This window comes from Gouania willdenowi, chromosome 1 (assembly GCF_900634775.1).
Source record: "Gouania willdenowi chromosome 1, fGouWil2.1, whole genome shotgun sequence".
Taxonomy (NCBI): Eukaryota; Metazoa; Chordata; class Actinopteri; order Blenniiformes; family Gobiesocidae; genus Gouania; species Gouania willdenowi.
Window position 1 is genome coordinate 29,649,330 of NC_041044.1, and position 16,199 is coordinate 29,665,528.

A 16,199-nucleotide genomic window follows, 5' to 3' on the forward strand; every position below is an offset into this window, starting at 1 on the left:
AAAGGCTCAGTAATTGTGATTAATTGAATTAGAACTTTAGTAATTTAGAACATAATTGAAATTTACTTTCAGGGGAAAAATAATAATTGCAATTTAATTGTAATTGAAAAAAATGCAGGTCAACATAATTGCAATTGAGCTGTAATTGAAGATGGATAATTGAAGACATAATTGTAATTGTAAAATGTAATGGGCCTTAACCATGGTACGCCATGGCACGACAGGGTACTCGAGAAAGAGAGCGTTGAAATTTAAAAAATGAAAGCATTAAAATAAGGAGTTTTATAATGTTTATTTATTTTATTTATAATTTTTATTAAAAATGATAATAAAAATAATGATGAAGGAAACAATCTTGATTAGAAGATGAACTGAAAATACAAGAGTCAGATCCCACACCAGGTGGGAGATGAGTAGAAATGATAAAAACTATAGAAATAAATCTATTCAAGAGGCACTAAATACTGTTTCATTTCACTTATTTGCAAAATTAGATTCTTTAAAATGAGTGTTATCACTCATTCATATATCATTATGCTCTATAATTGTTTTTACAGTTTTGTGAGCAAAGTGTTGTAGGGGAACAAAGGGGGTATTTGGATTTCCAAAGGTTTGAGAACCACTGCTTTAGAACACTCTGCAGGTTTAACTAATGATTCTGACTCATCATCGTTTGAGCTTCTGAAGTTATACTGTTTATGAAAGATCTGTTCAGTAAGCATTAAAGCTAAATGTATTGAGCAACACATCCAACAGCTCACCCGCTGTGTTGAAACCTTATTTCTCAGTGTGAACAGGTCTGACTCAATCTCAGTTTCCTATATACACACACACACACACTGACCAGTTCCCTACTGTGTGTGTGTGTGTGTTGTTACACTAAACAGAAGCTTCCTCACTTCTCTCTTCTGACCTCAGTATGACAGTTTGAATAACAGCCAACGTTACCCTTCAACCTCCTTTATTCTATGTCCTTGTTTCCATGACGACTGGCTGTCACAAAGACATTGCACTTGCTACACACCTGAGATCAGGAAGAAGGAAGCGTCGAGTCACGCCCACGACCATCTCTCCAAGGAATTCAGGTAGGCAAACACACACAGTGAGTAAAATACACACACACACACACACACACACACACACACACAGACACACAATCCTGTGTGGTGAATGCTGGAAGTTTGGTGTGTTGAAACGTTGAAAATGTACATGATCAAACAAGTAAAATACCAGAAATAAAAAGCCTGTGAGGAAGTTTGTTGTTAAGTTGCGTTGGAAAGAACCCTCTACACTGTCTCAGTGTGAGCTCAGCTCTGCTGCAAGTGCTTCGTTAACCAAACTTAACCATGTTTATTTTGCATTGTCAGCTTCAGGTTTCCCTTTTAGCCAGCAGTCAGTCACGTGCGTGAGTCAGTCTTCGTGCTCAACACAAGTAATCTGAGACGGTGTTTTTGCGCCGTATTACCAAAACTTGTCATTACAGACGGATCAGCAGCTTGAACGTCAAATGAGGGAACACCATAGTGCAAATACAGCATGTCATCATGACCTCAGGCCTGTGTGTATTTGTGAATGAGAAAAGGTCGGCCTGCAGCGTGATCCTTGGTAATGAGTGAGCGGTGAATGTTGGAGACGGTGCGGTGGTGACGTTTTGGACAAGGTGTGCAACAAAGTGTATAGAGGAATGTTGCTCTAACTGCTGTGATTCAGGTCAGGCTGATTGAATGTACGTGCGCACACACACACACACACACACACACACACTGGGATTGGACAGGGCCACAGGAGGATGGCATTTCCCATCCGGAATGATAGGCGAGAGGGAGGAGGGAGGTGGAGGAGGGAGGAGGGAGGTGGAGGTGGGAGGAGGGAGGGAGGAGTGAGGTGGGAGGAGGGAGGGAGGAGGTGTGTTGGGGGTTCGGGTATAGTCACATTCTGGTTTGGTGAGTTTTCGGAGCAGGCACTGTGTACACCATACACAGACTATAACACAGAGTTATCAGTAGGAGACAGAACACCTGCTCGGGGAGAAGCTGTGGCTTCGCTGAACATCATGAAAGTTTGACTGGAGCTGCGTCAGCTATGGTGTGCAGTAAGGAACATGTGAATGTGTCTGTGAGGATGGAGCTTCTGAGGAAAATGACTTTTTTTGTGTTGGTTGCATGTGCTCTGAACTCTTTCTCTGCCTCAGCCTCCCTCATCTCTCCCCCCCTTTCTTCCTTCTGAGGAATGTGGGGCTTATGTCAGTGAGAGTCAGGTACAGACTCACTAATTACCACTGCCCTTCCTCCTTCCATCTCTCCCTCCCTTTCCTCCTCCTCCTCCTCCTCCTCTCCCTCAAACTCTTTCCTTCAACTGTGTCACCTTCTCCTCTCTCCTCCTTCACATCAAGACCTTGTGCTCTCTCCCCCCTCTGTGTCTTGTCTCCTGCTGTTACGTCTACCAGTGCTTGTCGTAACTGGAACAGAGGAGAGGACAAACAGAGCGGATCTGAGTCAGGGTCCAAAAAACACCAAAAGGAGAAGAGAAACTGGTCCTCTCCCACTCTGAGTGTGTACGCGTGTGTGCAGAGAGTGGTGTCAAGAGTGTCAGAAATCTCTGCGTCTGTCGTTAAAGACAGGAGGCCTCCCGACAGCCAACGAGTGGCCCAAGCAAACCTGACGGACAGCACGGAGCAGGAGAAGAAGAGGACGGGAGGATGAAAAAGTGACAAAGTGCATTGTTTCCTGTGACTGTGGCTGAAGAACTGAGAGCAACACCGTGACCACCTTATCATTCATTCTACAGGTTAGCTTCAAACCCGTGTGTGTGTTCATTTCTATCATTTTAACACGGACACACACACACACAGACACACACACACTTACACACACACGCACACACGCACGCACACACGCACACTCAGTGGGTATCTGGAAGGACATTTCTTCAGCTGGTCCAGTGTTAACAGTGACCCAGCTGACTGCTGTCACCTTCAACACAAGGTCATTGAGTGAGGACTGGATGTTTATTTGCGTGGAGATGTGTGCTCAATTTGTCTTGTCTTATGTGTGCGTGAGTGTGTGTGTGTGTGCGTGTGTTTCAGAAACTGGTTGAACCAGGCACCTTGGGCTAGCCTTGGGTGTGCTGTTGATGAACATATGAGATGTACAGTAGCCTTTTGGCATTGAGAGTCTGATTCTGAGTGACATTATCAGATTAGTTCATTTTTGTGGTGCTGATGTAAAAATGTAAATACATGATCATCTGATTGTCTGAGGAGAGTTAACACTTTTCATTAGGGCAGCTGCTGTTTCATTGTTAGCCTGAATATTAAATGGCTTAAGTAGAAAAATGAAATAAAATAGATTCTTGATAGTTCAGTACACATTTGCTGGTTGGTTCTGTGAGCAAAGACAAAAGTTTCTATAGGTTTCACATATGAACTATCAGTTTTTTGATTGTCATCTCGTACATTTTCAAATGTGGGCAAGTTTGAGTCAGTAAATCTGCTTCACATCTTGAAGGTTTTTGTTTAAAATCCAATTGGGCTTGAGTCTTTCAGTGTTTGCAGTTTTTAATCATTTTTGTGTTTGTGTTTTTAGATTGTATCTTATCGTATCTCCATTGTGACATTTAGCCCAGGACATGCTGGCTAGGGATGGTGAAAAAAAAAAAATCGATTAATCACAATTTCATTCTTGACGATTATGAATCGATTCTTAAATATGTAATGTAATGCAAATTGTAATACAAACCATCAGACAATACAATATATAAGGCGCTGTACAGTGATACTCAGAGGAGATGTCAAATAGTTCAGTAGCTGACTAAAAAATAATCCAAAAATGAATCACTAGTCGTCTTTAATCAAATATCGGTTTGTAATTTAATCGAGAGTTCAATAATTGGGATTGAATCAAATCATGAAAATGGTCATAGATTGATTTCTAGAATGTTAGATATAGATATTTCAACATATTTAGACTCCAACCTTCAGTAGAATTTGTAAGTGTAGGGTGTGGCTACTCCAAAAATATGTTAGCATAATTAACAGAATTCAGAAAAACTGTTAATTAGAGGGAAGCTTATATGCAATATATTTTAGATCAGGTTATGTTGCATTTGTGTTCTACTGACCAATGCAATGGGTCATTACCATTAACCGGTACTGGTGAAACGGCTTGGCGATGAGTTTTGTTATTGTTAAGACTCACTGAAATCTCCTGTTAAGTGATGTAAACACGTTGGTGGTGTACATGCCTCCTTCAGTAAAGATCAGTGTCTGCCACATGAATGCTGTATTGTGAGGTAAGGCGTGTGAAGGGAGTGCCAACGTGCTGGTCAAACCTGAAGAAGAGATGACGTTGCAAATTGTTCATGCTCCTCCACGCAAAAGCAAAACTAATAATAGGCGCCATGACAATAGTTTCATATCTGTGTAGGCTTTCAGTCAGGTTTCAGGAATTCTGGTACAGTTGGTGAAGGTGATTCGACTTGTTTTTACCTTATGTGCATGAAAAGTTGAAAAAGGGGATTTTCTTTTTTCATGTATTGTTATTCATTTTAAAGAAGTGATTATCATCTCTTATTTTTTTCCCATTCCAAGGTTGCAAAAACAGACAGTTTTTTTTTTATTACTGTGACCTTGAGGATATTTTGGTTGTGCAATGTCTGGCTTTAGGAAAATGAGCCAGTCTGCATTAAACTTAAAGCAACAGGAAGACAAAAATGACCTTAAAGCTGGGGGCAATCGGAAAACAGTGCACAGCAGCAAAAAAAAAGAAGAAAAAAAAAAGAGCTTAATGTGCATTTCTTATGTCAGCACACACAGCAGTGGTGGTGGTGTCACATGACTGTCACATGATCAGTCATGCCTAAGATAAGGAAGCACTGCTGTGTGGATGTGACAAAGCTACAGAAATGTGAAGCTTCAGAGTAAAGAAATGAATGCAGCTGAGAGAGGGCGACAGAACACGTTTGCACTATCGCGATGTTTATGGAAACACCTGTAACAAGACCTTTACTCTCCCTACTTTTCTTTGTGTTTGTTGCAAACACACACATACCTGTAGAGGAGCACAATGCATACATTCTTCCTCCTCTGTCATCCCCCAACCTCCCTCTGAAGCTCCCCTCTGACCAGGCCGAGCACTGATGAAGGAACCTGCAACAGGTCAAACTAAAACGAAAAGCAGGGACGCAAGAGGGAGGCATATATACGAGATTGAATCTGGCAACGAAAAATAAAATAGTTCATTTAAAAAATATTGGGATTTTTTAAATGAATTTTGAAAATGTATTTAATAAGAATCTGCAGGTATATATTTACAGTCAAACAATTTGATTGACTGTAGGATCAATTATTGATCAGTCAATAATCTGATTGGATGCTGTGGGTGGGACAGTCTGATGAAGAGCAGAATACGAGGGAGGAGAACACGTTTAAGTTTTACGGTTTTTCATAAAAACTAGTGGTGGGAATCAATAAAAAAACAATCTAATGAATCAGAGACTCTGTAATTAATTAATCTAAATTAATGTTCCAACAATATTTGACACGAGAAGCAACTTTTTCCAGTTTAAAGGTATTATTTCATCACTGAGCGCTAACATAAATGAATAAATCAATACTGTCGGTTCATTAACACACAACCAGCCAAACAGCACTAATGATCAGACATTAAAGTTGAACCATTGTGTGTCTAAGAGCACACACACACACACACACACACACACACACACACACACACACACACACACACACACACACACACACACACAGCTGTTTTAATCTGGCAATGCAGAAAATATTGTGAAATTGTAAAAATAATAATAATAATTTTACTGTTTTACGTCTTCTTGCTAAGGTTGGGGTCAATTACATAGATATTTTAATCACAATTATTTCTATATATCGCCAGTGGATTTTTTTCTTACACCCTTAACACACAGTCTTTTGACATTTACTAAGCTTGTCATTGTCCAAAGAGTAGTTATTTAAAGACAGCTACAGTATTTTTAGGTATTCATAGGACTGATGATGGAAGGCTGTGTCTTGCACCGTCACGTAATTAACAATAAGAGCCTGGGTCCTTATGAAAAAGAGTGGTACTTACTTTCATAATTATTGTTCGGCACGTCTGGGTGTAGCATCACAAAGCTCCTCTCATGTTATTCAGCATTCCCCTCTTAGGCTGCGTGCTCATGAAATAAAACTGAAATAAATTATGAGCAAGAAAAAGTGAAACCAGGAGTTTGGATTGCATTGTTTATGTGTGATACACCCATTCATAAAGACAACATGTACCATATTATTAACAATAAGAACGTGACCAAACTCTTTCGTCCATGTAGGAAACCATGACTTTGCATAACTGAAGAACACATACTGTACAAGTGACTTAAATGTACAATATTGTTTAGGGATAATTCCAACATAATGTATACAGTAAACTAATGACAACCAGAGTTAGTAAGAGCCTTCATGCCTTCTTTATTGCTTCAAACCAGGGTTGGGTTCAATTACATTTTTCAATTACAATTACGTTTTCAATTATCCATGTTCAATTCAAATTTAACAATAACCAGAATTTTTTCCAATTACAAATAAATTACAATGATTATTTTCCGCCTGAAAGTCAAGTATAATTACGTTCTCAATTACAATTTTACTAACTTTTATTATTATAGCGTTGTGATGATTGTAATGTCATTTTTTTAAACGTGCGTACAATGTCATCTTTACATTTATATTTTAGTGCATTTATTATAATATCTTATGTAAAAGCCCGATTAGTGACAAGAGATGGAATTTAGCAAATTTTTGTACAAAACATCAATTACATTCACAGTATTGTTACGCTATAAAATTATAATTACAATTATAAAGTCAATTATCTTAACTCAATTACAATTCAAGTATGATTACAGTGGCAATGGATTTTTAAAATTACAATTATGATTTTAATTATGCCAAAACTGTAACTACTGATCAATTTAATTAATTACAAATATTAATTGACTTCAAACCCACAAAAGTATGTTTACCTCATGTACACGGAGGTAGGGGGAGAAATGACTGACTTTTAAAAACCTTGATCAAAGTGTTTCAAACTTTCACAACACTGAAGAATAATCGCAGCTTTGTTCGTTTGCTTTCGTCACTAAGAAATTGCACAACAGTTTTTATTTTCTGAGAACATGGCAGGGCTGTGGAGTATGGAAACAGGTGACATCTACACTCACTGCAAAGGCTGCATAACCCCCCCCCCCCCATTCCTCCTCTTCCTCCTCCAGTCCCCCTGCCTTCCACGGCTCAACCCCTGACCACTTTTTGACCCCTCCTCCCTCCCCAGCACGGTGACACCGCTGAACCCTCTATCCCCCCATCTGTACTCCAACCTCCACTGGGGGTCCACCTCATTTCACCCCTTGTTTTTTTCCACCCCCGTCTGTTGTGTCACTCACAGTTGATTTAGAACAGAGGGATTCACAGGCCTCGGTATAACCATCTAATAGGGGTGGGACGATAGATAATGAGCTCACAATACGATATTTTAGTAAAGAAAAAAAAAAAACCAAAATGTTGAGGTTGGATAAATAACCATGCTTTTATTTTACTTACCAACCTTTCTGTAACGGCCAGCTACTTAAAAGCTAGTGATTAGTCCGAAGGGTTACCAGTTTAAAAAGCATTTATTAAATACTACGTTTTCACTTTAAGTTTCAACGTGCAAAACTTCTTTTCTCCTTATTTATGCACATGTTTAATTTTCATTATTTTTCACAGGAAATCATCAGTTTTACTAGCCACTAATAACTTGAAATAATCATAAAACATGTAACATGCTAATGTAACCATTATTTAATTTTCATTTTTTTTCTCAAAGATCCACTTTGCGTTTTTAAACCATTTACAACCCATATACCAAATCTGTGATTCTTAAAAACATGTCACAATGTTTCAGTGACTTTTTTTTTAAACGATGGTTATTCAATTCTCTTCAACTTTATTTATGTAGCGCAAATTACAACAAAAGTCATCTCAAAGCGCTATCAAAATATAAAATTTATGTTATAAATGATGAATTATTAATTTAACACAAAAAACGTAGAAAGTGCAGCAGTATGTAACCCTACTATGGGACTAACTATATCTATGTACTACATCTGTCTTTATCTGTGTGGGTTTGAAGCTTGACAAGTAAATCACATTTTAGATGGAGCTCATTGGTGACGAGAACTCTGGAACAAGCCTGAGGGCACCTCACATGATCCATGTGGGCCACCTGGTGCCCACGGGCACCGCGTTGGTGACCCCTGCTCTAGACTATTTACTACTTACATACTTACTCTGGGTGTGACCTTTTCAACTCAATACTAGAAATACAGAAAAGAATACAAAACAACCATTAAAATCTGGCGTGTAGTAGATTGTGTGGATTTACCACCTTGTGATTTAACTCATCGTACCCTCGCAAAATTTTTATTTTGCGATATCTTGTTGCACGATATATTGTCCCACCTTTACCATTCAAGCCATGTTATGTAGGCCCTTAATGGTCTTGGTCGTTAGCACTGCTCCTTCATGACAAATAGGCCCTGGGTTTGATTCCTGATAGAACCTTTTACTCTGATATGTAATGTGATTCCTAAATTTGACAATGACACCAAAGTAAATTGACACACACACACACACACACACACACACACTCCCTCAAACGTCTCTGTACAAACCTGTTCCTACACACAAAGGGACAGTTGTCTGGACAGAGGGCAATTTGATTCTCTCGGTCTGTGTGCTTGTATATGACCATGTGTCAATCCGATTATGTAGATTCCCTGTAGATTTTTCCCCAGCCGTCTATTCCCTAATTTAGCAAACTCCAACTCCATTGTGAAAGGAGGAAATCATCTTCCTGTAAAGGTTAATCAGGACATTGACTTGGTTACTCGCCACAGAAAGGGATTACATTCCTCATTCCTCTCTCTCTCTCTCTCTCTCTCTCTCTCTCTCTCTATATATATATATATAGATATATATATATATATACAGTATATATATATATATATATATATATATATATATATATATATATATATATATATATACTGTATATATATATATATATATATATATATATATATATATATATATATATATATATATAGAGAGAGAGAGAGAGAGAGTATGAGCCACTCATGAGCATGCAACTCTTCTACAATCTGCCATAATGGAATGTTCCACGAGTCTGACGCAAACCCATTCACAAAACCAACACATGTACGCACACGCACGTTCCCACACTCCATCCTATTGTTTTGTGAGTAGTTTCAGTTTAGTACGTGAGCAGGGGAACAGGTGGATTCCATTTTGTTTAGGATTTTGAAATTGATTTTCAATGTTCCTTAACAACCTGTGTATTTGCTCCATATACGCACAAATCTAAATTTGATAAATTTGAAGACGTAAGAAGATTGTGGAAACTAAAAAAAAAAAAAAAAAAAAAAGTATATTTCTCGAGAACCAGCCCATTTACTTATTTTCTCTGCAGCCAACGTAGAAACATTTTAATCACAGAACTCATTCCTGATGGTCTTTAAAGCGGAATAATCTTGGCTTTCTAACGTTGTATTCTGTTAGGATGCGATGATGGGAACTTTAAAAAAAAAGATGAAACAAAATGGAAAAAGAAATAAACTTTCCATGTCAGGAAAAGAAAACCAGTAAAAATCTCATTCAGAAGTCTCCATCAAAACTATTTTTTGTGGGTTATGAGCCCTTTTTAATGTATTTTCTATATAAAAAAGTTTAACTTCTTTATAACATGTTTAATCTAACAATTTTTCCACTGCATCGATTCAAAGCTGCTTGTTTGGATTTCGATGCAATGCTGTTATTTTTAAATGAAATCGCTCCTTTGCTAAATACGAAATGTGTCATAAAACTTCAAATATAACATGTTTTTCTTAAATTTGGACATAAAATTTTAATTTTAGCTTTAAGGAGGCATCTCAAAATAAGTGATTTAAAAGTGATTAACATTTATTAAGGGACACAATATTGCAGACAGCTGGTATAGGTATTAATCTTAGGTTCTGCATTTCTTGGGTTACATATTTTTATATTCAACCATAACTGTTGAAAACAAACATGTAAATTTAGAAATTTGCTTATAATACTGTTCAGCTGCTAAATAAAATGGTAGCTGATGAATTTGCTAATTTATTGAGTTTTAATGCCTTCTGCATTCCTGTTTGGATCTACTCTGGTTTTCTCCATTGCAACAGACGTTGTACTAAAGTAATTAGAAATCTCTGAATTGAATGTTGGTGTGTTCTGTGGTATTCTCTGACTACTCAGACCCCGCTTAGCACACTGCACTGGGTAAGGTGGAATATGCTCCTGTGGTCCCGTTTTGCCAAAAGGTCATGAGATCAGACATCATTAGAGAATATGGGTTTGAACACAGTTAGGTGCAAAAGCTACAGAAATGTAATCATTCCAGCAGAATTTAGAGCAATTACAGTTAGCAACCCTTAGGCCTAACCTTAAACCTCTTAAGATTTCCATTTTTTCAACATTGTTTTTGTCGATGAGCTGTCCAAATATCTAAAATGTGTTGTGTTCAACGCGTTGTAAGGCTAGCTAGTGTTAGCTAGTAAACATAGACCAATGCTGTCAAACAATGACTCAAAGTTGACCTAACAACACTCGTGTGCAATCTGCTCCTTCATTTTTTGTTTTTGGCCAATTCAAAATAATTCTTACTTTGCTTAAGTTAAAGGTGCAGGCTGCAATTTTGGAAAGCGAGCAAGATTTGAACTAGCAAGACCTCTTCTGAGCTCCACCCCCTCATGTATGTTTTTGTCAGAACTCCGTTAAAAGTCACGTCCCCCACAAGCTTGAACGTACATCTGATATTAAAATAACAAATCCCCCTTGAAGCAAACCAAATACTGAGCTGTTCAACAGAAAAACAGGAACCTCTGCATCACTTTTCAGGCCCTTCAGATGCTTCATTTGTGCCGATTGACATGGGTGTCACGTGATGAGTGTGAAGGGAGGGACAGAGGGGTGTGTGGGAAGGATGAGACAGGTATTAATTTATACTTTCCAATCAGGCCGAATGGCAGGGATTGATTGAGTTGTAACAGGATTGCAGCTGCTACAGATGCCTGATTTTTACTGTTCCTTTTCTTTATACATAATGTATTGACTCGTCTAAGGATGGAAGGACCATTTCACCCAGATTAACAAAAAGTGTTTCTGAACAGGATTACGGACACCACCTTTAACTCATGGATACTTGGTAAGAACAGGCTGAAGATCAATCTGGTTTGGGCCAATAACCTTTTTGCAGTGAGGCAGTACTATGAACAGTTCCAGTGAGAATCATTTTGTCTTCTTTTTGAACAGTATGTTATGTTGAGGTTTCCTTTATTCAGACAACATTTTTCAAAAGATTTTTGTTTCGAGGAGGAGTTCTGCTAGTTACACTTGACTTTCATGTAATAGTTCCAATGAGATTCATTTTGGAGTCTTGAATGAAACTTCAAAGGAACCATCAAAGGCGATCAGCAGAACTCCTCTGACAAAGACTGGCAGTTGACAGTTGAAACATGTCGGGAGATAAAAAATCCTGAAAAACCTTGTCTGAATAAACAAAACCTCTACTTAACAGTACTATGAACACCCTTTGGTGTTTTCTCTTTTCATAAAGCAACTGGAGGATAGATTATTCTGTGTTTGTGCTTACAACATCCCGGCCCATTTTGATTCTACGTTTTCAAACTTCACCAGTGTCTCACCAGTGTCACCACTAAGTGCAGCGACACCACAGAAGAAAAGCTGACGTACAAAGATGAACCATATCTTTGTTTTCTGTTCCTCTTTTTTTAACTTACATCAAACCTGAACTCTTATATGATAGCTGGTGTTGTTCCTTGTGCTGTCAGAATGACTTATCGTCCACAGTGACGTTCCTGTGGTAACTGGTTATCTATCTGTCAGATAATAATTGGCGACTGCAGTGTGGTTGACAGTCATGAGAGTGACTCCTCTTTTAAATGATGTCTTCAACTTTTGGAGCTCATCTCTTCTCTCCACCACCACCACCACCAGCCCCTTCTCTCCTTGACCATGGCCATGACTGTAACACCTGAACATACACACACACACACACACACACACACACACACAGCTGCCTCTCTGTGACTGGCTGACAGTAAGTAAACCACATGACCCAGATTGTCAGCTGACTGATTTCTGGGCAAAAGGGGAAACTTCTTTCATCGGAATGGAAAAGAAGGGGGGGGGAAAATGTGGCTTTTAATGGTGCGCATGTGTGCATGTGTGTGTGTGACTGTGTGTCTTTGTGCTGAGTCACTGTTAATCAGAGATCTGGGATTGGCTGGCAGTAGTTACGGGATGTGATGTGAACCTTTGAATGAGGAAACAAGAGACAGTTCCATGTAGTCTTTCTGTCTGAGGACTTAAAAGTAGAACAGACAGGTTTAATCAACACACTCCTATGTCTTATCTACATCTGTGTGTGTGTGTGTGTGTGTGTGTGTGTGTCCGTGCGTGCATGTATCTGAAAGATAGAGGGTCACATGTTTAAGTATGGATGTCATCATCACAGTATGTTTTCTAAGTCAGAAGAATGAGGGCAGTGTGGTAACACATGCTGTACATTCTCACAACTTTATTTAACTTAGATTAAATCATCTGGTTCCTGGATCAGAAAGTTAAAAGACTTATGAACACAATGTTTAGTTGTTTATTAAGATTGTTATTCCTAAATCTGTCAAATTCGAAAGGACTAAAAAGGCAAACAGAAAATAACTCATTTTCTAACCGCACATGCTTGTTGGCTCCATCACTAAGTTTTTGAGCCGGTGACTTTTTAGCAAATTTGCTGCTGAAGTTGATATAAAATAATCATATTACTTTTAGAAAACTTTTCAGTTTAACTGAATTGGCCCACAGCGTTTAAAGCCTTACTTGAAGTTACATCTATCTTATATAAAAGCAAGGAATCTCTGTCTGTCTGTGTGTGTCTGTTCCTCAAATATCTCTGTGAATCAGGCTCAGATTGACCTGAGACTTTCAACATGGCTGATGCTTGGTTCAAAGGTGTGCAACGTCAGATTTGTTTGGACCGCAATGATATCGTTCATGAATCTTTTTTTTTAATAAAATTGTCTTAAATGCAGCTTTGCAGAACAGCTCAATGTTGACAGGTAGTCATGGTAACTCAGGATAAGTTGAATTCTGCGTAGAATCTACAGGAGTCACTGGACAAAGGGCTTTTAAAAAACGACTAAAGTGGGTCTAATATCATAGAAAAAACACCCTGTAAATATTGACCAGCAGGTGCTCAGTGAGCAATGTTTGTAAATAAGGTGAGTAGTAATAATAATAATAATAATAAAAAATTGTGTTTACAAGGTCAGTTTAAAGATGATTTAACTTTTATTCTGAATTAAAGTAGAATTAAAGTTCCCATGTAAACCATCCATGAAAAAGCTACTTAACCTTTCATTTTTATATTGCAAGACATACTTCCAATGGGCACTGCAACCGTCACTCAAAATAAAACGCAGGAAATGCTGAGGCCAGGAACATTGTAGTAATAATCTAGTAATAGAGAAACATACCAAAGATATACTGTAATACGTTTGACTGGGGGAAAAAAAATACAGATGCAGTTCCTTTTGGCTATGGGACTTCTTGTGACACCAGTGTGGCAACTTCTAAAAATAGCATTTAATCACAATGTGATGCTTCACAATAAAGACAATCAGCGCTGGATATCGAAACTTAACATGCTAAATTAAGAGAAACATTTTGAAATGATAATCAGTTTGCAAAAAGCCCGATAGACACACAGAAATTCGCACATTTAGAGATTATACAAACATTATGAATACTCACATATTGTTCGAACAAAAATAAAACCAGAAACAGAACTTAAACTTATGAATGTCATTGCCATGGTAAATGTGGATTGTTGCGTAAGGAAATTCATTCAACGTAAACCTTGAGCAGGTTACTTTCTCCTCACCATTGTTTGTAACTTTACTTTAATGGTACTTATCAATAGAAAATGGGCTCCGGTCACTCTTTTGCAAAAATGCTCCCATAAAAAAATGATAATCACATAATAATTTCAGAATCAGAGTTAGAATTACTTTAATAATCCCAGGGGGAAATTACTTCTGTTACAATGGCTCCCTAGAGAAGAAATTATAGCAAGATAAAAATAAGAAGCAAGAGACCAGATACATATACAATGATGATAAACATAGAGTGAAAACTAAAATTATCTTAACATAAAAAATTCAATGTGTATAATTTTAAAATATTTATGAAAATATAATTGTGCAGTACATACAAGTAAAGTCTACAATTAATGGTTCTGGGAAACTTGTCAGATAAAAAAATGTATGTATACCATTCCACAGAATGATGGAGTCATACATTTGTAAATAATACACAACTCTCCCCCTTTTTGTGTTAGTGAGTGTGACAAAAATGTACAGTATACATTTCTATTTTAGTTGAAAGTATATCAGCATGGGATCATATTCCACATTCGATATTCAAAAATCCATGTGACTCAAATTAGAGGTGTCCCGATCCGATATTGGCAGATATCGGACCAATATCCGATATCTGCCAGAAAACAAATACAGGATTTGATCTAAAATCACCGATATAAGTGCTCTGATAAAATTTTACGCTCCAGCACTTCAATCCATAAGTGACTGTGGTTCACGCTCCAACAAAGTAGGTGGCAGTAATGCACCTTAACGTTGGTGCTGGTCTCATAATTTATTTTTTCATGTATTTTATTCATTTGTAGAATACTGTAGCTGTTATGTTGAAGGTAAAATTTGTATGTAACCAATTGGTTAATAATAAATGGGTCAGTATTTATCATGTTGCTGACTATTGTTCTCTGTTTAAGTAACTTTTCTAACATTCCACACTACAAAATAAGTGATAAAAGTATGTATGATTCGGGCTGAAGGCTGCAATGTCGGTGTCGTATCGGAATTGAAAAAGTTATATCGGGACATCCCTAACTGAAATGTGAGCTTCTGCTACATTGTATGTTTGGCAACAGCAGACATTATGACAACAGTCAATTACAGGCTGCAGTTACACCACCGTCCAGCTCACTGAGCGCCGTAATTTACATGCAACATCATCACCAGTTGCACACCAGCAGGACCAGTTACTGCATGTCATGTCTGATGCTTTACAGAGACATTGACTGAAAAACTTTAAAACCATCAGTGAAATTAGACGTTATATCTAAATAAAATGCACACATGGGTTTTAAAGCCTGTTTGCAATGAATAAGAATATAGAAATTATTCACATTTGTGAACTTTCACATCATTATCTTTGATTATTATTTGATTATTCACAAAAATCACTGAATTGGACCATTTCTTGTTTTCCTGCTGCTCCAGTTGTAAAGTATTGGGAATAAGTATAAAAATGTCACACTTTAGTTTGATCCCTGATATGGTAGTGGTATCAGTGCATCCTTCATGTTGGTGATCATTAGTTGCCTTTAATTAAGGGGTTACAGTACTGAGTAGCAGTTTTTCTTTAGATTACTATGCACATTTTCTTTGTCTTGTTGTCTTATGAGCTCATAAAGGCAGCACAGGCACAGTATCTGTCAATCTGTGGATAAAATGCCCTCTGCTTGACCTTGGCTTCACACTGCCCGAGATTGCTTGTGTGATCTAGTCTGACAGTCATAAAGTCATCTTTGTCACGCATTCCTCCCTCTTTTAAAATACATTTATGGCTTCGTTTGGCCTTCGCTGCAGCCTCAGGAAAGAGAACGGATTAGTAAACTTTGTACCGGGCTATCTGCTCGCAGTGAATATATGAGAGTGGGTGGTGCTGAGAAGGTGAGAATCGCTGATTGCTTGTCCTTTATTAACAGAGGTGTTGGTTAATGTGTCACCTGTAGCACACCAATTGTGCACGCAAACAAACACAGTACACATGTATTGGACTGTAGGATCTGTGTGTGTGTGTAGGTTGTTTCAGGTTATGCTGCATTTTGCCACAGTTCACACCCGCTCACGGTGTCACTAAATTGAACTAAATGTAAAGGCTTTATCTTTAACTCATAGCTCTCAGTATTGATATAGATTTGAATGTAGAACAATTTCTAGCTGTAGAC

The 16,199-nt window shown here is 37.9% G+C and overlaps 1 protein-coding gene across 1 annotated transcript in view; it reads left to right on the top strand.

The window, feature by feature from the left end:
• The first annotated feature begins 918 nt into the window (after nucleotides 1-918).
• rbm47 (RNA binding motif protein 47) overlaps nucleotides 919-16,199 on the top strand; it is a 35,182-nt gene continuing 19,901 nt past the window's right edge. Inside the window, 2 exon segments of the mRNA XM_028445734.1 lie at nucleotides 919-1,085; nucleotides 2,617-2,787. The gene's annotated coding sequence lies outside the window, so the exon portion shown is untranslated.